The 27,216-nt window shown below is 48.3% G+C and overlaps 1 non-coding gene across 1 annotated transcript; it reads left to right on the top strand.

Annotated features, from left to right (window-relative positions):
- Positions 1–10,487: 10,487 nt before the first annotated feature.
- Positions 10,488–10,560, top strand: TRNAR-CCU. Its single transcript has one exon. It is a non-coding gene; the product is annotated as a tRNA-Arg (tRNA).
- The last annotated feature ends 16,656 nt before the right edge of the window (positions 10,561–27,216 follow it).

Raw genomic sequence — 27,216 nt, 5'->3', positions numbered from 1 at the left:
TTTGTGTACTTCAGATATCACCTAGGGTTATGTTAGCCTTGTAAAATAAATTGGGTAGCTCTCTATTTTTCTATGTTTCCAGCAAGTGTACATATTCCTTGGAATTTTGTTCTTTGACAGTTTGGAAGAACTCATCCATGAGAACATCTGCAATGAAAGAATTTTTAAAATAATAACTTCTCCAGTTTCTTTCCTCTCCACTAGTCCACTCAGGTTTCCTTTTTCTTGAGTGAAGTCCTGAATTTGGGTATAAGCTTTATCACTGATTGCCTGTGTTTGTTCATGCATTCATTCATTCATGCCATTACCGCCTTTTAACACTCATGGGGCGTCCCAGTTGGCACTAGTGGTAAAGAACCCACCTGCCAATGCAGGAGGTGTAAGAGAGGCAGGTTCAACCCCTGGGTCAGGAAGATCCCTGGAGGAGGGCATGGCAACCCACTCCGGGATTCTTGCTTGGAGAATCCCGTGGACAGGGGAGCCTGGCAGGCTACGGTCCATGGGGTTGCAAAGAGTTGGACATGACTGAAGTGACTTCACACATGCATGCATGCACATGCTGAGCGCATGGAGATAGAATGATGGACAAAATAAAGAGAATCTCTGCCCTCAAGGCCCTCACAGTCTTCAGGGGGTGAGAGACCACAAACAGGCCAAGAAACAAGACAAGAAAATGCAAGTGAAGGCAGTTCCCTGGTGGTTCAGTGGTTAGGAATCTGTGCTTCCATTGCAGGGGGCCTGGGTTCCGTCTCCGGTTGGGGGACTAATGCCGGGAGCCAATACACGAGACCCTACCCATGCCAAGGCCATAAGGGAGAAAACCCGACGGGCAAGGCGGGTCAGGTTTTCAGGGGTTTCGAAAAGGCCAGCTCACGAGATCCCACCCATGACAAGGTCACGAAGAGAAAGCCTGACAGGCAAGGCAGATCAGGTTTTCAGGGATTTCGAAAAGCTGCCCCTGGCGCTCACCTTAAAGATGATATCTGTCTTTCTGATGCCTGCCTCAGTGGACTACTCCCTAATTTCTGTGACACAGGCAGAAGGCCTTCCCCGATCTCTTCCCAAATAAGAATCAATTTAGAACTTTAATCAATAAGTTTCCCAGGTGGTGGTATTTTATGAGATTATCCAGGGTGAAAGGAGTGTTTTAACTTAAACTCCTTTGCTGGTAGTTTGTTAGCCAAATGCATTTATGCCCTTGGTACTAATATGCATGATTGCTTATAATATCCTAATCATAAAATAGCATAAAGAACCTGATTATATAAAAGCCCTAATAGACATAGAGCCTTTTTAAGGGGTAAAGGAGTCCTATTAGAAAACATAAGAAAAATTATTCCATAGGTGGTTATTGGGTTGAGAATTGCTTGCTGTGTTTTGCTTGCTGTGTTTTTGCTTTTAATGTGCTAAGGTTGCATTATAGAAACCATTGTTAATATAGTTAAAGATCTAGAGAAATAAGGACTTAGCCCTAGTGTGGTAACTACGAGATGGTTGTTAATTGTCAGCCAGGAGTGCTAGGCAGAAGCTGCCTCACCAAAGTTGCAGAGTCAGTATGGGGTAAACTTCTTAGATAAACGCAACTGACAACTTTTACAGAAGGATTAATTTTTGTATTAACAAGAATATAATTCTACTCTGTACTATTTCCCTATGAGACTGTTACCTTTCAGTTAAGGTCACCATAAAAACGGAAAATAGGTTTACATTCACCTGACCTGCATAAAATGTTAATAGCCCCAAGGCCAGAAGATCATGTGCTAAGAATTACTATAGAATTAGAAAGCAAAAAACATCCTGCTTTTCCTAAAAAACAAAATGATGTAATACTAATCCTGTGTAATCATGAGTAAGCATCTTGTACCTTGAAAACGTTCTGTAAAAGGGTATAAAACCAGTTGTCAAAAAGTAAAAGACAGACTTGGCCCTATCAAGGCTAGTCTCAAGTGTCTTCTCTCTCTCTCTCGCCGACGCCGTTCATCCTGAGGGTACCCCCTGGATCCTGCCGAGGCTGGACCCCGGCAGACTAAGATCCTATAACCCACATAGTGAGGCCAAAAAACGAAGAAGAAAGAAAGAAATGCAAGTGGTTATTAAAAAGAAGGAACGAAAGAAAGAGAGAGAGAGAAAGGAAGGAAGGAGAGAAGAAAGAAAGAAGTTAAGAAGGGGCTGAGACTATGAATAGGGGAAGGTCTGTTTCTGGATGGGAGTTGAGGATAACCTCTTGGGCAAACACTGTGCCCAGATACCCTCAGATCCCATCAGCTCATCCTTGTGCATGGACACTGCTTCTCAGGGCTTCCACAAGCTTTCCTTGGGTTATTGGAGTGGAAAGGGCCTGGGGTTTACGTCCGTCCCCCAGGGGACTCGGCCTCAGACTGTAGGAGTACAAAGCCAAACCCCTTGCCTGGCATCAAGGAAAACTCCAAGCTGTGATTTACTCTCCAGGGGCCCCTGTGGGGTCAGGACTGAGATCACACACTTGCTCAGGGTCTCCCCTTTGCCTGGCCTGTATCCCCAGCTCCATTCAGTCTCCTTTCCCCACTCCAGCATTGCTTAATTAATCGCTCACCCATGCCTTCCCATCTCAGGGTTTGCTCTCTGTGAAACTGAACTATGACAGTCTCTGTGAGCAGATGATTCTGAAACCAAGACATAAGGTGTGAGAAGTAGCTGATCCCAGCAAGACAGCAGTGAGTGGTGGCCTGAATCGAGATCTTAATTCCCTGCCCGGGAATTGAAACTGGGTGGCCTGGATGAGATGGGTAGCCAGGAATCCTAGCCACCAGACCAGCAAGGGCTAGAGGCTAGAAGCGATTTTTCCCTGGATCTTTGCCCCCAGTGAAGAATGCATGTATCATGGAGGCAGAAACTAAATGCAGGTACAAAGTTTATTTTTAGAGACACAGCGTAACAACAAGTGGGAGCACACACAGAGAAATGGTTTCTTAGGTAAGATAGAAGCAAGGCAGAGACGCACACCTGGAGAGAAAGGGTATGGGTGTTGCCCCTAGTGAGGAGGAGCTCAGTAAAGGGGTGGTTGCGTCATTTACATGTCAGTTCTTCCAGATCTTTGTTTACTTTCAGGCCAGTTTTCTTTTAGGCCTAAAAGTGGGCCAATTTCTTTTCCCACACCTGACCTACCTTGGGACCCTCCGCTAAGATGGATCTTGAAGTGAAGGCTTCTGGGAGGAGCAAGACTCATTATTGTTGCAGTGAAAAGGAAAAAAGAGGAATGAATTTTTTTTCTTTCCCTTTCCTGAGAACAAAGACAGCAAAGAGAACAGTGAGGAGGCCTGATCATTCCTAGTTTTTATTTTAACTGTTCCTGATCTGTAGTTTGTAACTAAGTTTGCCTTTCTGCCCCCTAACTCTGCACAAGCTACATTTTGTACCTATTGTCCTTTGACTCTATGTTAATTACAGCCCGTATCTGGTGCTCACCTTTCATGTACTCTCTTTGCAGATCACCCCTTGTAGTTTTTCTCTTTTTGCTCTATAGAAAGAAGACCCCAGGGCTACCAAACTGCCCGACTCAACTACTGGGTTATCTGACGCCAGCCTTTGACTGTTTTTGAAACAATGCAAGAGGAATAAGAATACAAGACCCCTCATGGAAGTGGGGTACAGTTCTTGAGGCACAATCCTCTCCCCTCCGTGGGCTGAGGATTAAAGCCACCTTTCTATTTCCTCCAAAGTCTGTATTTTTCTATTCTGCTTTAGGGAGCAGAGAATGCCAAGATTTTGGCCAACAACATTATGGCCTGGCGTCATTCCTTGACTTTTGACCCACAAGGAGCATTTCTGTGCCTGTGTAGCATTGCCCTTGTCCCAAAAGAAGGGGGAGCAGAGATCTCTTGATCTTTTACTGAAACAGGGTTTTGCCCCCTCTTTGTCCTTGCCATGACTATTACCTTGACTAATCACCATGACTATAAACCTTAAGGTGTTTACAAGAGACAAACACTGGCTACCTACCCTGTTTCTGTTGTTACGTCCATTTCGGAGGGCAAACAGGAAGCTGATTGTAAATGCCTTAACTGGAGCCTACCTATCTCTTGTCTCAGGAAATGTTACAGTCATAGGTATCCAGCCTGAAGCCCACTTCTTTGTGCCCCATAAAATGCAAATAGGAGACCAGTTTATAACCTGGAACCCATCTATCTCCTGTCTTATAGCCAGTTAGGGAAAGAAACCAGAGAGGGTTGGGATGAGAAAGGCTGAATTGGGAGAGGGGGAAGGGACTAGCATGTGCAAAGGCCCTGAGGTAGGAAGAGGTTTGCTAAATCTGGGGCTTGAAAATGAGATTTGTTTGAGAAATGGTGAGTGGGTGGGAGGGAAGACAGGGCAGCGTCCTGTACCAGCATCCTTAGATATTATCTTGTAGGTAGTGGGGTCCGAGGAAAAATTCTGAGCCAAGGAGAGGCAGGATGAGGGTGGTGTGCTATGCTGTGAACCTGAGAGCCGAACAGTGCATCAGAAGCGTAGAGGATATCAAGATTGGGGATAGAGAGATCATAGGGGCAAGTGGGGGTGGCAATGATTTTGGCACAAAGTTATGTGGGCCTTGGTGGCTGGGGGGAGGAGAGGGGAGAAAATTACGGAGAGTGATTAGGAGATAAACTGGAAGAGGCCCAGTAGCCTGAGTGGTATAATGGAAAATTTTGCAGTTGCAAAAAAAGATGCAGTTTTGCAGAAATGACTCCAATGAACAGGAAGTGAAGACTTGGGAATAAGGCATTCTTGGATTTGAACTCAGGTGGGGAGGTTCACCTCTTTGGGCAACAGTTTCAGCATCTGTGAGAGGAAGGTGTACCTGGGCCCTGAGGATTGTTGGGAGGAATAGATGAGAAACATAGGATTCATCATGTTTCTGCTCTCTCATCCTTTCAAAATGGAAGGGCAGAACCAGAAAGACTTTCCTGGAGCTGCCTTTCAGCACCAACATTCTGTAGCTTTTATAATCTGACAAACCAGGGGCTGAGAGTACAAAAGCCATGTGTTTAAAGAAGTGTGCTTTCCAGGTAAGAAGAGCACAATTGCTGTCAAAGGCGTTAAGTGGCTTCTGAACAGCTGCAGTGTGATTAAATTCACCACTTAACCAAATTGCTTTCTCTTGCCTTGATGGATGCAATTGCTCGGAGATGAAGGGGTTTAATGTGCAAAGCTCCGCTTGCCTGCATGACTAATGAATTAACTGTTCCTCTTCCTGCAGCCTCCTGCCTGCTGGCACCCAGCCTGTTTGCCTGACCCTAGCCGGTCCCCTGGACAGAGATCTCTGGTGTCGTAGATCACCACGAGGATGGCCAGTAAGGTGTTCTCATTACGTGAAGTCTTGGCCCCCCCGTTAGCATGTTCTCCCCAGAGCTGACAGTGTTCAGGGAAGTCTTTCAGGAAAGAGGCAGCAAGGTAGGGTAAGAAGAAATCTTAGGGTTGAGCTCTGGAGCCAGTTCCCCCACTTACTAGTGTGGGACCTCCAGCAAGTGACTTAATCATAGGGAGAGCTCCAAGTTCTAAGCATGTACGTGCACCAAGAGCCTTGCTGGGTGCATTCCCACATTTTCATATTACACTTCTTTCTCAAGGCTATCAGCAGCTCCAAAGGTAGATGGTCTGTTGATCTCCATCCAGTGTTAGTGCAACACCAGAGCCTCAGGAAATGATCTGTGTAAAATGATGACTGAAAGAAACAATGAATAATAGTTGAGGAGATGATTGGGTTCATGGCTTTCCTGGTGGTTAAGAAGGTAAAGAATCCACCTTCAATGCAGGAGATTCAGATTCTATCCTTGGGTTGGGAAGATCCCCTGGAGAAGGGAATGGCTAGCCACTCCAGTATTCTTGTCTGGAGAATTCTATGGACAGAGGAACCTGGTGGGCTACAGTCCCTGGGATCGCAAAGAGTCAGACATGACTGAACAGCTAACACTTTCACTTTTTTCACTTTGGGTGGATAGATGGATAAATGAAGGGATGGAGGATAAATAGATGAGTGGAAAGATGAATGGATTTGACAGATGGTAAGAAGAAAGATGAATGGGTGGAGAGTGAAAGGATGGATGGGTAGATGGATAGAAGGATACATGATGGTTGGTTAGAAGGATGGATGAAAGGAAGGAAGAATGAAAGGATGGGTGGAAGAATGAAAGGATGGATGGAAGGAGAAAAGAACTGAAAGGTGGATGGATGCCTGCAGGCTGGTCCTCATAGGGAGGTACCAATCTGAGAGGTCAGTCCCCAATTTTTTTGCCCAGAGACATTCAACATGTGTCTAGAAGTTACCAGGAGTCCTGAACTTCTCTCCCTGGAAAATAATGGGTTAGACTAGTTGATCTCTGAGTTCTTCATTTTAGTTCTTTCCCTTGTAACATGAATTCTTAAGAGAAGAAGGGAAATGATAATAGTCAACACAGTTTGAAAGCTTACTCAAAAACATCATTTCATATGATCCTCAAACAACCCATAGCAACTTCAGGGCAGCTGTATTTTTATCTTCCCCACGTGACAGATGGAAACACTGAGGCTCAGAATAGTCACACCTGGTATTTAGAATGTATTTTCTAGTCAGGTGGCCAAAATTATTAATTAACTTCTCTGTGCTTCTGCTTCCTCATTCAAAAAATAAGGCGAAGTGCATGGCAAGATGGAAGGCAAGAGGAGACGGAGACAATTGAGGATGAGATGGTTGGATGGCATCACTGACTCAATGGACTTAAGTTTGAGAAAACTCTGGGAGATAGTGAAGGACAGGGAAGCCCGATGTGCTGCAGTTCATGGGGTTGCAAAGAGTCAAACATGACTTAGCAACTGAACAACATCAGTGGCAAAGATTCATAAAGTCATTTATTCATTCATACCCGCTTATAAGGAAACTACCAGGCACTGTTGCTCTAGGCACCAAAGATGCAGCAGGGAACAAAAATTTCCAACCTCTACCCTAATGGAGCTAGTATGCTAATGGAGGGAGAAAACAACATATGATAAAGGAGAGTAAGTTACTGAGGATTATAGAAGCAAAAATGTTTGGAATCCCTGGAGTATTTAGAAGGCTTCACAGTGGAGGCTGTTGACCTTTGGGCTGGGTCTTAAAGGAAAAATAGGATTTTATCATGTAGACAAAGGAAAGGTAGCTTTGTAGACACACAGAGAGGAACTCCAGGCATAGAAGTGGGGAGGGCTTTTGGATTGGAGCCAGATTTGAAGGGCCTTGCATCCCTTCTCGGCAGACACAAGGAAGCCCATGAAAGACCTTAGCGAGGGAGTGACAAGATAAGGCATAGCTTTCAGGAAGAGGGGCAGCCTGGAGGGTGGACTCGGGTGTGGAGAAGATGACATGGTCCCTGGCCAGGAGGGGGTTGAAGGCACAGGTATGAATGAGACCATCCAGAAGGGCATCAACTGCAAAGCTAAGAGGGACCCGAGGCAATGTCAGCCTGGAGAGAGCATGAGGCGGACGAGTGGTCAAAGGAGGTGGATCCTTTGCTACCCCCAGCCCTGGTCCCACTGGTCTCAGCCTGGGGTCCACACCCTGCCTGTCACTCCTTCTCGGTGAGTCAGTTAAACCTTCCCCTCTTCCTGGAACCCAAGAAGCATCTGGCTTAGCCTCCATCACTGCAGAGACCCCCCCCTCTCCCCAATCCCCCATCATCCAGCTTCAGCCGGACCACCGGGAGACCAGAGAGGGGAACTCACTACCAGGAAGGGTCTCATCACCCTGGTGGGGTGCATCCATCTCCTTCCCCCTCCTGCTGGCCTGCCCCGCCCAGGCCCTGCCCTTGCTAAGCAAGGCATCTCAATCAACCCCCCTGGGCCTCTGAGAGTTCCTGAGCCCCAGAGTCGGAATTCTCCACTTTCAAAAAGAAATGAGATTCATTTTTTTATTTGCAGTTTGAAAAAGTCAAAAAGTGCTTGTCTTATTTTTTAAATCAGATAATCCAGAAAGATAGAAAGGAAATTTAAATTCTTTACAGTCCTATTCCCCGGAAAGTCACAGTTACCATCTTGCTGTGTATTCTTCCAGAATGTTTTCATTGATAGGCCCATGTGGACGCCCACACACACCTTTTTTGGTGTGTGTGGAACAATAACAGCAGCTCACCATACACTCTGTTCTGTGAACTGCTTGTTATTTTTCAGTTACATCGTGAAACTACTCAGCACACCTAGATCTCCAGCAGCGTTTTTTCTCAAGGGAAGAATATTCTGTGTTGAGAAAGGGCCTTGACGGAATCTCATCCCCTCTGACAGATATTTAGGGTCACCGCCCCCCCCAAGACACTTTTCCTGTTTAAGTAATGTTCTGTGTACATCCTTGTTCATAAAGCTTTGAGCAATAAAACGGGACTGTTCAAACTTGGGGGTTAATATGGCCTCTCTGACTCAGGTCATGAAGGAAATTGATTTTGATTTTCAAAGTCGGTAGGGATTAAATGAACAATGGTTGCCAGGCAACCGGTGAGAGGGGGGCCTCAGAGAGGAGGCCAGAGCAAATGGTAGCCTCCACCCCCACCCCCGGGGACCCAGAGCCTCGCAGGCTGTGTTTCTAGGTAATAAGTCCCCTCTCACGCTGCCCAGGGAATCCTTGGTGGCTCAGTGGTAAAGAATCCATCTGTTAATGCAGGAGACGCCAGAGATATGGGTTTGATCTCTGAATTGAGATGATTTCCTGGAGAAGGAAATGACTACCCCCTCCAGCGTTCTTGCCTGGAACAATCCCATGGACAGAGGAGCCTGGTGCGCTACAGTCCATGGGGTCGCAAAAGTTGGATATGACTTAGTGACTAAACCACCACCCACCACCCACACTGCCTGGAGCCCCCAGCTCCAGCCATAGTCCCTTCCCCACCTTTCCCTCCCGTTGCCATGGTGTTAACCTTGGACCTGAAGCTATTATCAGGGTCCTCCTGGCTGTGGTTCTGGGGGAAGGGGTGGAGCAGCCACCTGCAGGGGTGGGAGAGATGGTGCTACTTCCTTCTGGATGAGACTCACTCACGCAGGGTAAGGTGGGGCTGGTCTTTCTCTCCAGAATGGTAGGGGCGCTAGAAAGGTGGCCTAGTCACAGCCACCAGGTGGCCTGGTTCTGCACCCCTCAAGAAAAAGTTAGTCGCATAGTTGTGTTCAACTCTTCAATCCCATGGACTGTAGCCTGCCAGGCTCCTCTGTCCATGGAATTCTCCAGGCAAGAGTACTGGAGTGGGTCGCCATTTCCTTCTCCAGGGTACTCCCTGACCCAGGGATAGAACCTGGGTCTCCTGCATTGCAGGCAGATTCTTTACCTACTGAGCTATTAGGGAAGTACATACCCCTCAAAATGGCCCCTAATAATTCTCACCCACATGTGTAGACCTCCCTAGGCTGAATAAGCCAAACTGTACAAACCATAGGACATTGCAAAAGGTACAGTGAATGGCTTCTGAGGCCAGGTCAAAATTAGAAGCCAGCTGCATGTCAGGAGGACATTCAAGCAGCTCTATGAGAAGCCTATGGAGTGAGGAACTGAGGCCTCCCGCCAACGAGCGTGCATGTGTGGTAAGTCACGTTAATCATGTCCGACCCTTTGCAACCCTATGGACCGCAGCCCGTCAAGATCCCCTGTCCATGGGGATTTTTCAGGCAAGAATATTGGAGTGGGTTGCTGTGCCCTCCTTCAGGGGATCTCCCCAACCCAGGGGTTGAACCCACATCTCTTGTGTCTCCTGCATTGGCAAGCGGGTTCTTTACCACTAGTGACACCTAGGAAACTCCTCCTACCAACAGCTATCATCAATTTTCTGTGTGCAGGAGCCACCTCAGAAGCAGATCCTCCAGCTGTTGGATAAGTCTTCTGACCTGGTTGCCATCTCATCTGCAACCTCAAGAGAGACCCTGGGCCAGAACTATTCTGGGATTCCTAACCCTTAGACACTGTGAGACAATAAATGTTTATTATTGTTTGAAGCCACTACATGTTGAGCTAATTAGTTACACAGTAATAAATGACTAATACTAGCAAATCAGTCAATCCTAAAGGAAATCAACCCTGAATATTCTTTGGAACGACTAACGCTGAAGCTGAAGCTCCAATACTTTGGTCACCTAATGCAAAGAGCTGACTCATTGGAAAAGACCCTGATGCTGGGAGAGATAGAAGGCAAAAGGAGGCGGGGGCAACAGAGGATGAGCTGGTTAGAGAGTGTCACTGACTCAATGGACATGAACTTCAGCAAACTCCAGGAGATAGTGGAAGACAGAGGAGCCTGGAGTGCCACAGCTCATAGGGTTGCAAAGAGTTGGACATGACTTTGTGACTGAACAACAAAAATGCTAACAGAATTCCTTAGGGAAACCTGCTGCAGTCCAGGGACTGTAAGTGTCTGGGTGATCCTGGAAAAATTCTTTAAAACAAAGTTTTCATGTCAGAATTCAAGAATGGCGGCCCAAGAGACACTAACCTTGGTAGATGTATTAGTGAAAATTCTTTCTGTTACAAAAGACAGAAACTTCGGACTTCCCTGGTGGTTCAGTGGGTAAGACTCTGTGTTCCTAATGCAGGGGTCCTGGGTTCAATCCCTGGCCAGGGAGCTAGATCCCAAAAGATTCCATGTGCTGCTACTAAGAACCAACACAGTCACATAAATAAATATTCCTTTAATATAGAAAATTAATTAATGAGTTTACGCAAATAGAAAATGTAAGTGAGGACTTATCATTAGATGGTGTGATTTGGAAGAATGGAGTAGAGTTAGCCGTAGGCATGGTGGGATTGGGGTTTACACAGGTCCAGGCTCCCGAAAGTGCAAGGGCGTGAGTGGAGAGTGGGCCGACGGTCAGGGAACCAGAAACTCCAGTCAGCATCCTCTGGACTCTGAAAAGGATGGCACATTGGTGTCAGAGGTGTCTCTCTAAGGTCAGGAGAGTGGAGGGTTCCAACATACCTGTAGGCCATCCCCACCTGTTCCTTAAATCTCCATGTTCTCAAGCTTCGCTCTCCATCCTCCCGGCCTCACTCCACCTCTCCCCCTCAGCATCAGTACCTCCTGTGTCCAGCACCTCTGGACATCCCCACCCAGCCCAGGGCCACTGGCCCTCACCCTTGCCACGGCCAACACTGCCCTCATTTACCCCAAGCCTTCTGGATTGCAGCAACAGGCAGCACCGTCCACCTGGCCATCTGAGTCTGAATCCTCACTTCTTCCCCGCCTCCTCCCTCTGCCTCCATCCCCACCCCACCCAGATCTGTCCACACGCTGTCCCTCTGCCTCCATCCTGCTCCAAGCCATCACTTCTCTCCCGGATTACCGGAACCACCTCCCAACTGGCCTCCCCGCTGCCAGTCTTACCTCCCTGCCTCTCCCCTGTCCCTACCACACAGCACTCCGCCGCCTCCTACTTCTGCCTCCATCACTTGGCCGGAGCTATGCACTCCACCTGAAATTTATTTATTTTGGGTGGGCTGGGTCTTCATTGCTGCATGGGCTTTTCTCTAGTTGCATCAAGCGTGGGCTACTCTCTAGTTGTGATGTGTGGGCTTCTCATTGCGGTGGCTTTTCTTATTGTAGAGCATGGGCTCTAGGGTACTCAGGCTTCAGTAGTTGTGACTTCTGGGCTTGAGAGCATAGGCTTAAATAGTTGTGGCATGCATGGGCTTAGTTGCTCCATGGCATGTGGGATCCTCCCAGACCAGGGATTGAACCTGTGTCTCCTGCATTGGCCGGGCTTCCCAGGTGGTGCTAGTGGTAAAGAACCCGCCTGCCAGTGCAGGAGACACAGAAGATGTGGGTTCGATCCCTGGGTCAGGAAGATCCCCTGGAGATGGGAATAGCAACCCACTCCAGTATTCTTGCCTGGAGAATCCCATGGACATAGAAGCCTGGCAAGCTACAGTCCTTTGGATCACAAAGAGTCAGCCATGACTAAAGCAACTTAGCACACTCCCGCATTGGCAAGCAGATTCTTTACCATTGAGCCACTAGGGAAGCCTCTATTTATTTTTAAAATATTTTTTATCTATGTGGCTGCATCAGGTCTTAGTTGTGGCGTGTGGGATCTTTAGTTGTGGCATTCAACTCTTGGTGGCAGCATGTGATATCTAGTTCCCTGAACAGGGATAGAACCCAGGCCCACTGAATTGAGAACTTGGAGTCTTAGCCGCTGGACCGCCAAGGAAACCCCTCCACCTGAAATTTAATTCTCCACTCTCATCTGTCAACTGCACTCCCCTTTATTCTTTAGATCTCTGCTCTGGAGTCCCCTCCTCCAAGAAGTCCTCCTGGATGCCCAGAGCTCATCATTCCCTCCTAGGTGCTGTTGCTGAACCTACCACAGGCTGGTTTGTAGAGTGGTTATGAACGCAGTGTCCTGAGTCAGAAATGGGATGTTAGCCCCACTACTCAGCAGCTGTAGGACAGTCTGGGCAGGGACAGAGTGGGGCTGGCAGCAGGGGAAGCCCTGGTGATGGGAAAAGATGGCGTTACCCACTTTAGGCAACCAAGAGGGAGAGAAGTGCAGGCAGGGTGTGGGTGGAGAGTAAGCCCTGCCCAGAGTGGAGGCGTGGGGAACGGAACTGATATTTGTGGGGCATCTGCCTGTGCCAGGCACTGGGCTACACTGTTTACATTATCTCCCTTAATCTTTGCAATAGGAGGTGAGTATTATTACGCACATTATTTACATTTAGAAAGTGAAGCTCAGAAAGTTTTTGACTTGATGGAGACAGAATCCAAACTCCACATCTGTTGAACTCCAAAAGATTTCAGCTCTGACACACGAAGTCTGTGTAGACCCAGTTGAAGGGTCCTGGGTTTCTCAGGAGGGGAGCGAAGTGAGAATTTAATCAGCCTGGCCCACTGTGAGATATCCCTTCCCCTGTGTTTGGTGATAGGCTTCTAGTAATACAACCCAAGATGGTCTTGACTTTGAGGTTTCCTCTTCCCAGCTGTGGAATCAATTCAATCCCACTTACCTCTAGGTCAGAACAGGACAGCTTTCCCCATCCAGAACCTAGTCTCCATATCATACTTTGAAGTTATCTTGTAATTGCAATGTTAAGTCCCAATTTATCCTGCCATCCCCCCCGCCCCCACCTCCAGCTGGTGCAACATAAGCATTGTCATGGCCAACAGCTCACAGCTCCTGGTGTTGAGTGAAGGGTGTGACATGGGGTGGGGTGTACTCTTCCCTTTCTGGGGATAATTTCCTTCTGTTTCTCTGCTCAGCTCAACAACCAGCCACCTTTAGCCTCCCCAGCTAATTAACCCTGCACTTTTCATCAGCCCTGATTAGATTCATCTAAGCCAGTCCAAGCAACAGGAAGTCTGCTTTGGACTCCAGCTGAGAGGAAGTGGCTGACTCAAGGGGGTGCAGGGCAGAGGAAGAAGGGACTCAGAGTTATCAGCAGCGAGGGAGGCAGAGAGAAATCAATGGACTCCCTAGGAAGCCACATGGGACAAATTTAATCATTTAATAAATATTTAGTGAACACCTACCGTGTACCACCTCTGTTCTTGACATGACAGCAAACAAGACACATGAGGTCCCCACCTGTCCTCATGGAGCTGACAGTCTAGATAAACAAGTAGAAAACATTTTTTTGGTGCTGATAATTGCTATGATGAAAAACAATGTCTGACCCGCCTTCCTGTTAAAGTCTCATGGAGCTTTGAAGCCTGCTCTCACCCCCTCTCTGACTTCTCCTGCAGGCAAAAGCCCTCAACCTTCCGTTTTTCACTTCTCTTGACCATGGCCCGTCACCTGCTTAGCATGGTGCTGACTCTTTGTTATTATTCTTTTACAGAAAAGGAAGCTGAGCTGCACAGTGAGAGAGTAATGGAGCTGGGATTAGAGACCAGATCTCCAGGCCACCCCCAGTTCCATCTGCTTCACCCTGCCCACAGAGAGGAGGTAAAGCTAACAGGTGAAGGGGAGGCTCTGTGTTTGGCTGAGACAGCAGGAACCATGCAGGTATCTGGTGGCCCACACACCCTGGACACACAGGTCATGTCCACAGGAAGTGCCCTTATTGTACTGTTCTCACTGGGGACCTGAGGGTGACTGGGAGTCAGGGATGTGGGCCCCAGAATTTCACATTTGTACCGAGTTGGGTGGAATAGGTGAATTCAGGTGTCTTCAGGTCAAATGCCCTCATCTTGAAGAAGTCACAGGTCCTCCAGCCTGCATTTATCAAACTGCTATCAGTGGATGTTCTCTAGTGTGAAAACCTCCAAATACAAAACAGACACCAGAGGAGATGCTTTGTTCAAAGCATGGCCACTGTCCACCAACCCAGACCCACGATACTTCTGTGCAGCCAGGGCCTCGATAGAGTACAGTTTTAGAACCACTGAGCTCATCCAAATTCTTCTTTGGGGAAATGGATAACTCGAGGCCAGACAGTGGACTAGGGACAGAACCTTTAAGGAGCTCACTTGAGATTGGCCCCAAGGGATAGGATGAGAATGGCTTCCCTTTGGGCCACACTGCCCTGCTTCTAAACATGGGGAAGTGAGTAGAGGCTTCTATCAGGGACAAGAGTTACCTGGATGAGAAGAAACGCCTGGGTTTCAGGCTCCCAGGCCAATTCACTTTGGGTTTGGTTTGTGTACCTGTCAGGATGAGCCAGGTTATGCTGCAGTAACAAGCATCCCCCAAATCTCTGCTCAAAACATCAAAAGTTTATTTCTCTCTAATACACAGAAATCCACTGCCAGTCTGGGCAAATCTGGGGTCACTGTCCCCTGTGAAGTGACTCAGCAATCAAGCTGCTTTAATCTTCGGGCGCTTCCTTCTCAACACTTGACTGCAGGGTTGGTCGGGGCAGGGAAGAAAATAGGGAGACTGGCCCTGAACTGCTTTCATTCAGAAGTAAAACCTATCACTTCTGCTCACATTTCGTCGGCCAAAGAAAGTCACATGGTCACACAATTCAAGATGATAGTGTACATCCAGAAATGGTTGGTGAGCCCTAAACCTGCCAACCACTGTTTCCAGATCAGCAAAATAGGCAAAATAACATCTACCATAATTCCTTCACTCATTCGTACATCTATGTGTTCAATCCACTGATTTTTATTGTGCAAAGTGCTGGTGAAACAGAGATACAAGAGTGGAACTCGGGTCTCCTGGCTCCTAAGCCAGGGCTTCACCCTCCTCCTATTCATACTCTCTGCCAGCCTGGCTCATATTTTGGTCTCAGCTTGTCTTCTCCCTAAAGCAGAGCCTGAGACAAGGATTTGGGAAGAGGAAATTTACTTGAGAAGTGAGCCTGGGAGGCTACAGTGAGGGAGTGAGAGAGAGAGACAAGGCAGGAGGGATGCCAACACATGTGCACGCGACAGCCAGTCATCGGCGTGGGCTCCGTCCCACCAGCGATTCTCTGAGGGCCTGTGTAAAGTGCGCCTCGGAACAGTCCTGAGTTGGGGGAGGCTGGGGCTTGGTCTTACTGACTGCCATCCCCCCCGAGAGGGGGGGATGTTTCTGGGGAAGTGAATCCCCAATTCACTGGGGACAGTGCTGCTGCTGTGGTCTGATCGGGGCTGCAGGAACAAGGTTCAAGGCACCAATAGCAGCCACTATAGATGCTGACGGAAAAGCCATGCCTATCGCGAAGCCATATGGAAACCCAACACAAACAGCCCTGCATTGGCCAAACAATGGGGGAGAGCACAGCTCGGGCCAGCTGCTGAGATATTTTCTTCTAACCTCCTTTCCCAATTTGGAAGGAGGTAACTCCTCCACATGAAAACAACCAGGAGAAACAGCAGCACAGTGATGCCAACTGGCTCGGGCACAGGGACAAGATGGCGGCAGCTACAGGTGCCCTGGGCTAGGTTTCAGGCTGGCTTGACACAGCCTGTCCAGAAGTCAGGAAGATGTGAATAGGACACACAAGGACCGAGAAACAGGTCTATTAGCGCACCTCCTGTGGTCAGCATGTCTGGGAGTCAGAAGATACCACCCCTGTGTTTGAAGCCTCCAGCTTCTTCGAGAGCCTTCTACGGTAAGAGTCTGTGTGGTCCAGGCAGAAGAGTGCCAGCCTTGGGAGGAGATGCTCTAGGTTTAAGTCTTGAGACCACCATAAACCACACACTCACCAAGACGGATGGACAGATCAGAAGATTGCGTGTGAAGCACACAGTTGAGAACAACAATGGGAGTTGCCATTGATCCTTGCCAGAAGAAGGCTCAGCCTCTACTCTACAGAGGAGGCGCCTGAGATCAGAGACAAGTCCCAGGTGTTGTCCTTCAGAGCAAGCACCCCTGAATCCCTCTGAATTCAAAGTTCTTCTGATCCTGTGGTTCTGAAACAAATTCAAAGGCAGCTCTCTGGGTGGGGACATCACAGAAAGACCCCTGCACTGGCAGCATGACCCCAGGGTAAGGTTGGGCAGGCGTGGTGATCACATGACCAGGCCGTGTTCCTAGAAAAGTGCAGAAGACTAAGGGGTCTCAGAAAGAGCCAGGGAGTGAAGGTCAGGGTCACGGATGGCACAAGGAGTCTTGTTCTTGGGCTGGTTTTGGTTTTCCCATCAAGGTGGTCTTTGGAGTCCATGGGAGTCCATGATCTTATTGTTGACGAGGTCTGAGGTCAGTAGGGTGGGAGAGTCAGCGGAGGCTCCAAGGGGAGCTGACCTTTGGATTTGATGGGTAGGGGGAGGGAAGACGTCATTGTGCCCAGGGCTCCAGAGAAACTAGAGGAAATGGAAAGAGCCCAGGCCCATTTCAGCAGCGCGGACCTGCCAGCTCTGTCCTCTCACTTCCACCACATCTGGATTTCGAGAAGCGGGCTTTCCTGGCATGCCATCCTGCTCACATCCTACAACCCTCTCACCCAGCTCAGTGCCCACCTTCCATACAAAGTGTAGGAGGGAAGGGGTGTGCTGTGTGGTGGGATAAGGCTGGCGGAGAATGGAGCCACAGGTCCACACTGAATGTTTCTCAGAGACCTCCACCTGTCCTGGGGCTGCTGGGCGGGTCCCCCAAACCCACATACCTCAATCCTGAGCATCTAATCCTGTGCTTTGGAGCCAGCCAGCAGGCCCCAGGTCTATGGACCCATGCTTGTTTTTGTGGTTGCTGTTGCTCTTGCTTAGTCGCTTCAGTCGTGTCCAACTCTGTGCAATCCTATGGATTGTAGTCCACCAGGCTCCTCTGTCCATGGGATTTTCCAGGCAAGAATACTGGAGTGGGTTTCCATTTCCTTCTCTAGGGGATCTTCCCAACCCAGGGATTGAAACCATGTCTCCTGCATTGCACGCAGATTCTTTACCACTGAGCCACCAGGCAATGTTTTTGTGGAGCCTTATACAAAAGGCATAAAGTTGTGAAAGACTGATGCTGGAGTCAGGGACCAGGGAAAGGAAGCGGTGACCTTCCCTGGGGAAGGGTCTTAACTCTCAGATCAAGTCGTATTTGGATGAGCCAGAGATCCAGTGATGACTCACAGCTGTCCAATACGACCCCTAGCACACAAAATCCTCATCCTTTCTCTGTCTTCTTTTCCTCATCCTGTACAGAGAATAATGACAGTACCTTCCTCAAAAGGCTGTTGTGGGATGAATGAACGAATACATGTGACCTGCTTAGAACAGCGTTTGGCATGTAATAAATTCTCAATGGATGTTAGTTGTTTTTTGATGGCTGTTATGATGATGATTAATAACGCATTCATTCAAGTCCAGAGCCTTATAGGTATTTGGTTTGTGTTGGATGAATGATTGAAATAAATGTAAGTGGATAAAATGTTAGCAGCAAATGACATCAAAGATTGAAACAGACACTGATTTGGTCTGATTACTTATTATGATCTGGTATCCATGGAAACTGCTGAATAGTGAGGCTCAGAATAGAGGGTTTTCCTCTGTACTGAATACACCAAGGTACACGTGTGGCTTCTGCACTTTGCAAGCCACAAAAGGGGCAGATTCCTTACCCACCTTGCTCATCTCTCTCCTTGCCAAACAGTAAACTCTTCCATGGCAAGGACCACAACTCACGGGCACTCCAAAACCAAGTGCTGGCATGGTTGCTGGAACACAGTACGTGCTTATGAATTTATGTTAAGTGAATGAATGAATGTTACCTGATTAACTCAGAAAATGACAGGACTAAACCTTGAACAAAGGATTTCAGAACCTGGCCCTAGAAGGGACTGGGAAAGGTAGGGGTTAATTATCACCCCTTGAATTGTATTAGATTAGATGTTAGAATGATTCCGGTTACTGAAATTGGGGTAGGCTGTGTCTGAGTTCAGTTCCAAAGTGGTGAAGAGCTTGGACTTCAGAGTCCATCAAATCTAGGAGGAAATACTGTCTTGGCCATGCCCCAGTTTTGTAAAACTTAAGCAAGTTATTTAATTTCTCTGGGACTCAGTTTCACTATCTATAAACTAGGCTTGAAGATACTTGCTTCTCAAGGATACTGTGCAAAGCCATTGGTCCCTTTGGGAAGGGAATCGTATCTTTTTTTCCTCCCCTTTAAATTATTTTATTCAATATAAATTATGTCAGTAGTATAAGTGGTTAAAAGAAGCAAGCTTTGAGTGAATTGGCCAATTTGCCCAATAGGCTATTCGGCAAAATGATTCTTAGCAAGTTGGTTTTTGGCAAAGCAGACCTGGTGTTCTCATACCCCTATGACCATCTCTGCCAGGGGTGGGGGTGATGACCCTTGATTAAGGATTCCGTGAAGGAGAAAGCAAATCTGCTTTCTCAAGGGATTTGGAACCACTTGTGGTGTGTGTGATGGCAGAATTCTTTGCGGAGTGCAGTGCACACCTGAGGACTGTAAGGATGGCTGGAGTAGCAGAGAGAACCCAAGGCTGAAGCAAGTTTCCCAGCAACAGCGACAGGATTCAGCAAAGGAAAGACCCAGAACCCCAGCGGGAGTTTCATCCGCAAGGCCATGACCTCAGGAGTCGGACAGCCTGGGTTCAAGGCCTGCCTCTGCCTCTCTCTACCATCTGAGATCCTGGCAGTGACTTCACCTCGCAAGGCCCCAGGGCCCTTCCCTGGTTGGTGAGGTGGTGTGACAGCGAGCACTGGGTGGGGTTGGGGTTGGGACAAGCCTGTGAAGCGCCCAGTCCACCCTGCCCTGGGGCTCAGCAGCACCCAGCAAATGTGGCTCCCCCCTGCCCAGTTGTCCACAACCTCTCCCACTCCCACCTGGTCTCAGGGGGCAGTGAGTCCTCCTGCCTCAGCCGGTCCCGTCTTGATTTGCAGAGTGTGCAGAGAGAACACACCAGAAGGACAGCAAGGGAAGGGGGAGCAGGGTGACCCCCTTACCGGGGAGGTCGTTATCGCGGGAGGCAGCAGCCATCATGACACCCATTTCACAGTGGGGGTCACGGAGGCCCTGTTGGCACCGGGCTTCACATCCAGGCCTGTTTGTGCTCAAAGCCGGTGCTCGTTCAGTTCAACCAGGATCCCTCTTTGGTTCTGCCTCCAAATGCAGTGTGGGTCCCCCTGGGCCTGGAGGAGAACACACAGACAGAAACCAAGTGGGTGCTCAGCCCAGGCTGGTACCCCCATCCCCACCCTCACCCTGACTCATCCCCGGTTCCTTCCACCCCCCGACAATGACCTCTTGCCCTGGGGTGCTCTCCTGGGCTGGTGTTCCTGTCAGCCTCTCCAGGACACTGGGACAGGGGGCAGGAATCACCAGCTTGGCCTGTGTCTTCTCAGCCACAGATAACAGCGACATTAGATAATTGCATTTGGCCCTTATCTCCGTCTCACCCTTTATTACTTCCCCAGGGAGGTGCTGTAACCATGGCCTCTCTGCCAATTAAGCCAGTCTCCAGGCTGCAAGTACAAGCCGAGGGACCACTGTCGGGGAGGGGAGATGACATCTTCAGGTGGCAGGGACACCCTGTCCCTCGGCTCAGGACGTGCTGACAGGCCCTGGGTGACTCCTGGGAGCATGGCCAGAGCCCTGCCAAAGAAGGGCTGGATCCAGAGGAGGAAGTGTGGATCGTGCCGTGGGTTCTGCCCTAGGGTTTGCTATGTGACTTCAAGCATAGCACTTAACCTCTCTGGGTTCTAGGTTTTTCATGGGTCGGATGGGGACAATAGCTCTTTCCTGCATAATAATCGAGCCATCTGGAACTGGAAGACATCATGTATTCCATGTATTCTCGGTGTGTTCCGGATTCTTGTGGCAGCTTCTTTCTTTAAAACAGCTTTATTGATGTGCATATTTAAACTGTACAATTTGGTAAGTTTTGACATGTGTGTACCCCCGGGAAGCCATCACTGTAGCAAGATAATGAACACATCCATTCCCTCCCCGCATCTCCTCTCGGCCCTTTTGTGACCCCTCCTTCCCCCCACCCCCACCTCCACATCCCCGGCAACCCACCACTCATCTGCCTCTTATCACTAGAGATTCATTTGCATGTCCTAGAATTTTATAGAAACGGAATTATACACTATGTACTTTTTCTGGTCTGACTTCTATTTTGAGATTCATCCATATTGTGTATTTCAACAGTTCATTTCTTTTTATTGCTAAGTCATACCCCATTAATGGATCTGCTACGACGCTTTTGTTCATTTATCTGTTGATAGATACTTGAGTTGTTTCCAGTTTGGGGCGATTACAAATAGAGCTGCTATGAATATTCATGTAAGAGCGTTGGATGCTTTCGTTCCTCTTGGGTAAATACCTAGAAGTGGAATGGCTAGTCATATGGTAGGTGTTTGTTTAATTTTTCAAGAAATGACAAATTGTTTTCCAAAGCCGTCGTACCATTTTACATTCCCAACAGCAGTGTATGGGTTCAAGTTCTTCGACATCTTCACAAACACTTGGCGCAATCAGTCTTTTTAATTTTAATTTAATCCAGGAGGCGTGTGGTGGTATCTTATTGCAGTGCTGCTCCCAGAGAAACACCCGGGTTCCCAGGCCCCCTGCCCAAGGCCAAGTTCTCTTTCTTAGTTAGGAGGTGAGGCATGGCATGGAGACCCTGGGAGTTCTCTGCATCTTTCGTTTTTCCCTTCTGCTAGTGGAGAGGCTGTGGGGGATGTTAGGTGACCTCCCAAGTACCTTGGGATCCTGGAAAAATGCATTTGAGATCAAACTCTCATCTTTGATAAAAATTCTCTGGCCTCTCAGTATCATTGCCCTGTGTCCAGTTGGGCATTTATTATTAATTGGCATTCAATGCCTCAGGAATAAGATCTCTTGCTGGGATTCCAGGTTGAGGTGGTGGAGTAGCTTGAACCACCTGGCCTGGAGCCAAGAGGTCTGGGTTTGGGGTGGGCTTGTGGCTTCTTCAGAGCACCCTCGTCATGGGTATGACAGCAGCTGAAGGCCTCTGACGTTCTCCAAGCGGGGAGGCTCCCTGGTTTGAGGCCAAGTCAGTAGGCTTTTGCCCCTGAAACGTGTCCAGGTACAGATCTTCTCCAGAAGAGTTGGCATGCGTGGAACAAAATTCATTGTTTACATTTCGGCCCAAATGCTTCTCACCAAGAGCATTCCACTTGAAAGACAGCTGAGATGTTGTTAAAGTCACCTGGAAATAAGAGTCGAAGAATGGGAGGTTTCAGATGTCCTCCTAAGATGCAGTGGGACATAGAGAACAGATTTGTGGACACAGAGGGGGAAGGAAAGGGTGGGATGAATTGAGAGAGTAGCATGGAAACATATACATCACCCTACGTCAAATTAGATAGCTGGGGGGAATTTGCTATATGACTCAGGGGACTCAAACCGGGGCTCTGTGACAACCTAGAGGGGTGGGATGGGGTGGCAGGTGGGAGGGAGCTTCAGGGAGGAGGGGACATATGTATATCTATGACTGATTTGTGTTGATGTATGGCAGAAACCAACACAATATTGTAAAGCAATTATCCTCCAATTAAAAATAAATAAATGTAAAAAATATGATACAGTGGGTATCATAGACTGAACCCTCCCATTATTCTTAGCAATCGGAAGTGAGGCCACCTACAAAGAAACTGTCTTGAGTTTCATGTGGGAAATGTCCTAGATTTTCTTGGTTATTTTAAAGAGCTTGGGAGGAAGGATTCATGGAGACATGGGAGACATAGCCAGTGACTCAGGAGCCACCATTTCAGCAAAGAAAGAGATTGCTTAGAAAATCAAGCCCAAACATTTGGGCTTGAGATTGCTTAGAAAATCAAGCCCAGACATCATCATTTCAACCATTTATAGAGGAAAAATGGAGGCCCAGACAGGTGGATGGACCTTCCTCATCCAGTCATTATGAGGAAGAGCTTGGACAATGTCTCTTAAAATGAGGCAAGATGTAGGAGTCTAGTCCCTTGAAGTAAGGAGGGCCCTTAACCACAAAAATATCATTGCCAGGGACTTGATGGAGTATGCACATGACTCCCCTACCATCCAAGTTCTCAGAGCTGGAAAAGGTCTGACTATTCAGAAATAAGACTCCATGAGATAAACCAACTACATCAATTAAGAAAGAAAACAGAAATTCTAGTTATTCCATGGTTATCTAAAAATTTCAAAAGTTTGAACAAGATTGGTGGGGGGGGGGTGTTAAGTTTAAAAACTATGACCCCCTGAGGCCTGTCAAACAAAAATCTTCAAGCAGTGTCCTGGGTTCCCTGGAAGGCGGTCATTGTTCAGTACCATAGACAGCGGCCAGGAAGCTGCTCTCGTTAACATGCGTTCCTCTAAGAGAACACCTCCTTCATTCACAGCAGCAGCACAAATCAGAGAGCTTGTGGAGCATCATTTGAACTCAACTGCCTCTACATGAAGAATCGGGACAAGCATATTCCCAGGGTGGCATAACACCTACGGGGTTCCTAAAGCTCCCAGATCACCTAGACATCCCCCCAACCAATATCCCACCTTATGAGGAATTCCACCATCATCCTGGTATTTGAGTTAAGCTATTTTTCATCTCCATAAACACACACACACACAGAAATCATGTTCCTATGACTGTAAGGTTGAGGGTGATTTGAAGCAATGTCTTTCTCCTCCAAAGGCTTGAGATCCAGTTGAGCAGAGAGAATATTTGCCTATGAAGTTAATTCTCTGGCTAATGTGGTAGCTGATAATGGTCAAATAGTGGTGCCTACAGTAAGGGCTAAAAGATCTTCCTGGAGTGGAAGGTGTTGAGAGGAGGTGATCTGAGCCTGAAAGTCTGGGAAAAACAAGCAAGAGCAGAAGGCATTCTTGGCAGGAGCACGTGATAAAGGTCTGGAGGCAGGAGAGTCTGACAATACATGTGACACAGGGGAGGTGGAGAGGCGTCAGGACAGTATTAGGGCAGTGTGGCCGACAGGGGTGGGAGCAGAATAATAAAAAAGAAGCCAAAGAAATATGAGGGGACCTTTCTGAGGGTGCAAATTCCTTCCTTTTCTAGAAGATGAACTTCAGCACACCCTCATATTCTTAGTTCCTCTCTTCCTTGAGTGATACATCCTCACTGCCCTGGGGGTGTCCCATCACCCCACTTCCATGCATCCCCCATACTGTAGAGTATGCTCAGCTGCTGGAGCCTAGTTTTTGGCACCTCCTCTTGGGGAGTGAAGGTCAGGGAGCAGAGCTTTGAGTGCAGGGGAAAAAGCACAGAGGTGAAATCCAGGTGGAGAAGGACTGGAGAAGTGTTCTGAGGCAGGCAGACAAAGTTGAGGACGCCAGGGTGACACCTGGACTTCGGTCTTGGTTGGAGGGAAGGTCCGTGATTAAACCCCACCTGGTCCAGAATTCCCTACTGTCTCCTCCAGGGTGGGGATGCAGGAGGAGAAGGGTAGCCCTGATGGCTCGGGGTCTCTGAGCCTGGGGGGCTGGAGGACTGAACAGCTTCTGCTAATTGGATCTGAAAAAGCTTTGGGCAGCAGAGAAGTGGCTCGAGTGGCCTGCAGGCCCCAGCCAGCTAGGTGCCCCCTGTGCATCCGTCCAGGCCGGTGCTCCCAGGAGCCCCTCTGCCGGAGCCCCCGATCCCCAGCTGGGCTGCCTGGGGAGGAGCAGGGCCTGATTGCTGGGGCGTCCACTCACCACCTGCTTGTCTCTGGAGGGCAGAATCAGTACCACTCAGGGCTCCAGTGCCCCCACTTCCAACACTCCTTTTCTGGGCCCCCACTTTGTAGAGCCCTAGATGCAGCTGTGGGGAGGTTGAGAAACTTGGTCACCTGACGAGAGACTTCCCAAAGTTACAACAACGACAGTCTGAGTGACTTGGCACTCATTGCGGGCAGACCCTGTGTCAAAACACCCAGGACATAGCCACTCTGTGAGCCTCTCAAGAGCCCCAGGAGGTAGAAACAGTCATCAATGCGCCCATTTTACAGATAAGAAGACGGAGGCACTCCAGACATTGAGTTGCCCAGCCCTGCTGATGCCGAAGCTTGAAGGACGTGGCTCGTTTAGTTAGTCAAATACAAAATGGAACCACACGAGCCAAGTGCTCCCCCAGAGGACAGAGCCTCAGGCCGAGAGCTATGACAGCCACCTGGGGCCCCCAGGAACTGTGCTGGGGCTTTCTCTCCTGTTATCAGCACCCCAAGACACCCCAGATCCAATTAGCACTGAGAGATGTTGGTGGCTGAATTCTCCCCATTCGTTTCAGAGGAATCATGCCAAAAATTATTTTGGCCATTTTGTAGAATAGGAACAAGAGCCCAGCAAGGTTAAGTGACTTTTGTAAGGTGACACAGGAGAACCATGCGAGCCAGGATTCAAACCCAGGCAGGACTCTGAAGTACAGTCCTTTCCACCATCCTAAGCAGCTTCTGGAAGTTGATCAGGAGCTCTGGGGACAAGGATCATCCCCAAATCCCCTGAAGACTCTTTCCTGAGAAGCCCTAGAGGTCAACCTTTTTGGGGGGGGGGGGCTATAGAATTGAGAAGTTGGGCATCTCTGATCTCGAGGCATCACCCTAAAAAAGCATCCTGCTTGGAGTCAGGTGCCGCAGTGGCTCCCTGAGGCAGCATGGCTGCAGAAAGGAGGCAGGTTATGGGCAAGCCCTCTAGGGTGTCAGTCTGGCCCAGGCCAGGTCCTTCTTTTCAACTTCCTCTTTGTGCCTCGAGCCCCCAGGGCTTGGCCCCCATGGCACCCCCCCTCTGCCTTGCCCACCACCCTCTTGGGCTGGAGCCCACCAAACCCCTCGTTCACCCATGAGGCCTGTAAACCACTTTATTAGATCAAAACAAACATCTGCCACAGAAGAAAAGCAAAACCTTAATTAGAGGCTGCTGGGGATGTTTGCAGAGACAGATGGGAGAGGATCTAATGAAATCACCTTGTACCGGCCTCTGTGCAGACCTCACAGATAAAACACCACTGCCCAGCAACGGAGCTTCGCTACCTGGAGGCCTGATAAGGGGCTTGGAGAAGCTGCGTGTTTGGAAAATATGATTTTGTAAGCAGGGCCCAGGGTATGTTGACTCTGCCCGAGGCCCCGCACCCCCCATCAGATGAGCAGCTGCCACTTTCCCTGGGGTGCAGGCAGGAAGCTGCTCCTAAGGACCCCCTGGCAGGGACGCCCAGGTGCACACGTCCTGAGCCCCAGCCAGAGGAGCAGTCGGTCACTCCCTGGGATCTGGTGTGTAACAAAGGGGACATTTCGGAGCACCTGGGGCACCTAGTGGCAACAGCTTTCTCTTCTCTCCCTGGTGCCTGGTTCAGAAGCATCTCTGTAGGCACCTTGGAACGAAGTGGGGGGTTAGGGCTGCCAGGAGCCTACGAGGCTTGGTAGGCACATCTGCACAATGCCTTGTAGCCTCTGGGTGACCCCACCTTCTGCTGTGCATCTTCTCCCAGGGACTCCCACTTTCTCCCAAGTAAAAATCAAAATCTTCACCAAGGCCCCCTAGGCCCTAAATGATCTGGCTCAACACTCTTGTCTCATCCTTGACTACTCTCTGCCTCACTCACTCTCTTCCAGCTGCCTTGGCCTCTTTGATCTGCCTCAAACCTCCCAGGTATAATCCTGCCCCAGGGCACTGGCTATTCATTCTGCCCAGAATGTTCTCCCAGATATCCACAAGGCTCTCTCCCTTGAAGTCCTCACTCAAATTACACTGAAGTCCTCACCCAAGTTACCATCTCAATGGGGCCTACCCTGACCACCCATTTGATGAGGCCACACCCTCCCACCCTGCTTTTCCCAAGCCCCTTACTCTCCTGCTTCTTCATTTCCCCCAGCATCACTACTTTCTAACCTACTGTATAAAGTGCTTATTATGTTTTATTGTTTTTTAACCATTTGTTAAAATTGAAGTATAGTTGATTTACAATGCTGTGTTAGTTCAGGTGTATAGAAAAATGATTCAATTATTCATCAATCTATATCTGTTTATTTTTAGATTATTTTCCATTATAGGCTACTATAAGACATTGAATATAACTCCTAGTGCTATACAGTGGTTCCTTGCTGTTAATTTATTTTATATAGAATGGGAAACACTAGAGATCTCTTCAAGAAAATTAGAGATATCAAGGGAACATTTCATGCAAGGATGGGCACAGTAAAGGACAGAAACAGTAAGGACCTAATAGAAGCAGAAGAGATTAGGAAGAGGTGGCAAGAATACACAGAAGAACTATACAAAAAATGACCCAGGTAACCACGGTGGTCACTTACCTAGAGCCAAACATCCTGGAGTGTGAAGCCAAGTGGGCTTTAGGAAGCATTACTACAAATAAAGCTAGTGGAGGTGATAGAGTTCCAGCTGAGCTATTTAAAATCCTAAGAGATGACACTGTGAAAGTGCTGCACTCAATATGCCAGCAAATTTAGAAAACTCAGCAGTGGCCACAGGACTGGAAAAGGTCAGTTTTCATTCCAATCCCAAAGAAGGGCAATGCCAAAGAATGTCCAAACTACCGTACAACTATCGTGTTCATTTCACATGCTAGCAAGGTAATGTCCCAAATCCTTCAAACTAGGCTTCAGCAGTAATTGAACCGAGAATTTCCAGATGTACAAGCTGGGTTTATAAAAGGCAGAGGAACCAGAAATCAAACTGCCATCATTCATGGATCATGGAGAAAGCAAGAGAGTTCCAGAAAAGCATCTGTTTCTGATTCATTGACTACACTATAACCTTTCACTGTGTGGATCACAACAAACTGTGGAAAATTCTTAAAGAGATGGGCGTACTAGACCACTTTACCTATCTCCTGAGAAATCTGTATGTGGGTCAAGAAGCAACAGTTAGAACCAGACATGGAAGAACTGATTGGTTCCAAATTGGAAAAGGAGTACAACAAGGCTGTATATTGTCACCCTGCTTATAAATTAT

Source organism: Cervus canadensis, chromosome 17 (assembly GCF_019320065.1).
Source record: "Cervus canadensis isolate Bull #8, Minnesota chromosome 17, ASM1932006v1, whole genome shotgun sequence".
In the NCBI taxonomy this organism is placed as follows: Eukaryota; Metazoa; Chordata; class Mammalia; order Artiodactyla; family Cervidae; genus Cervus; species Cervus canadensis.
This window is presented reverse-complemented; position numbering and strand designations above follow the sequence as displayed.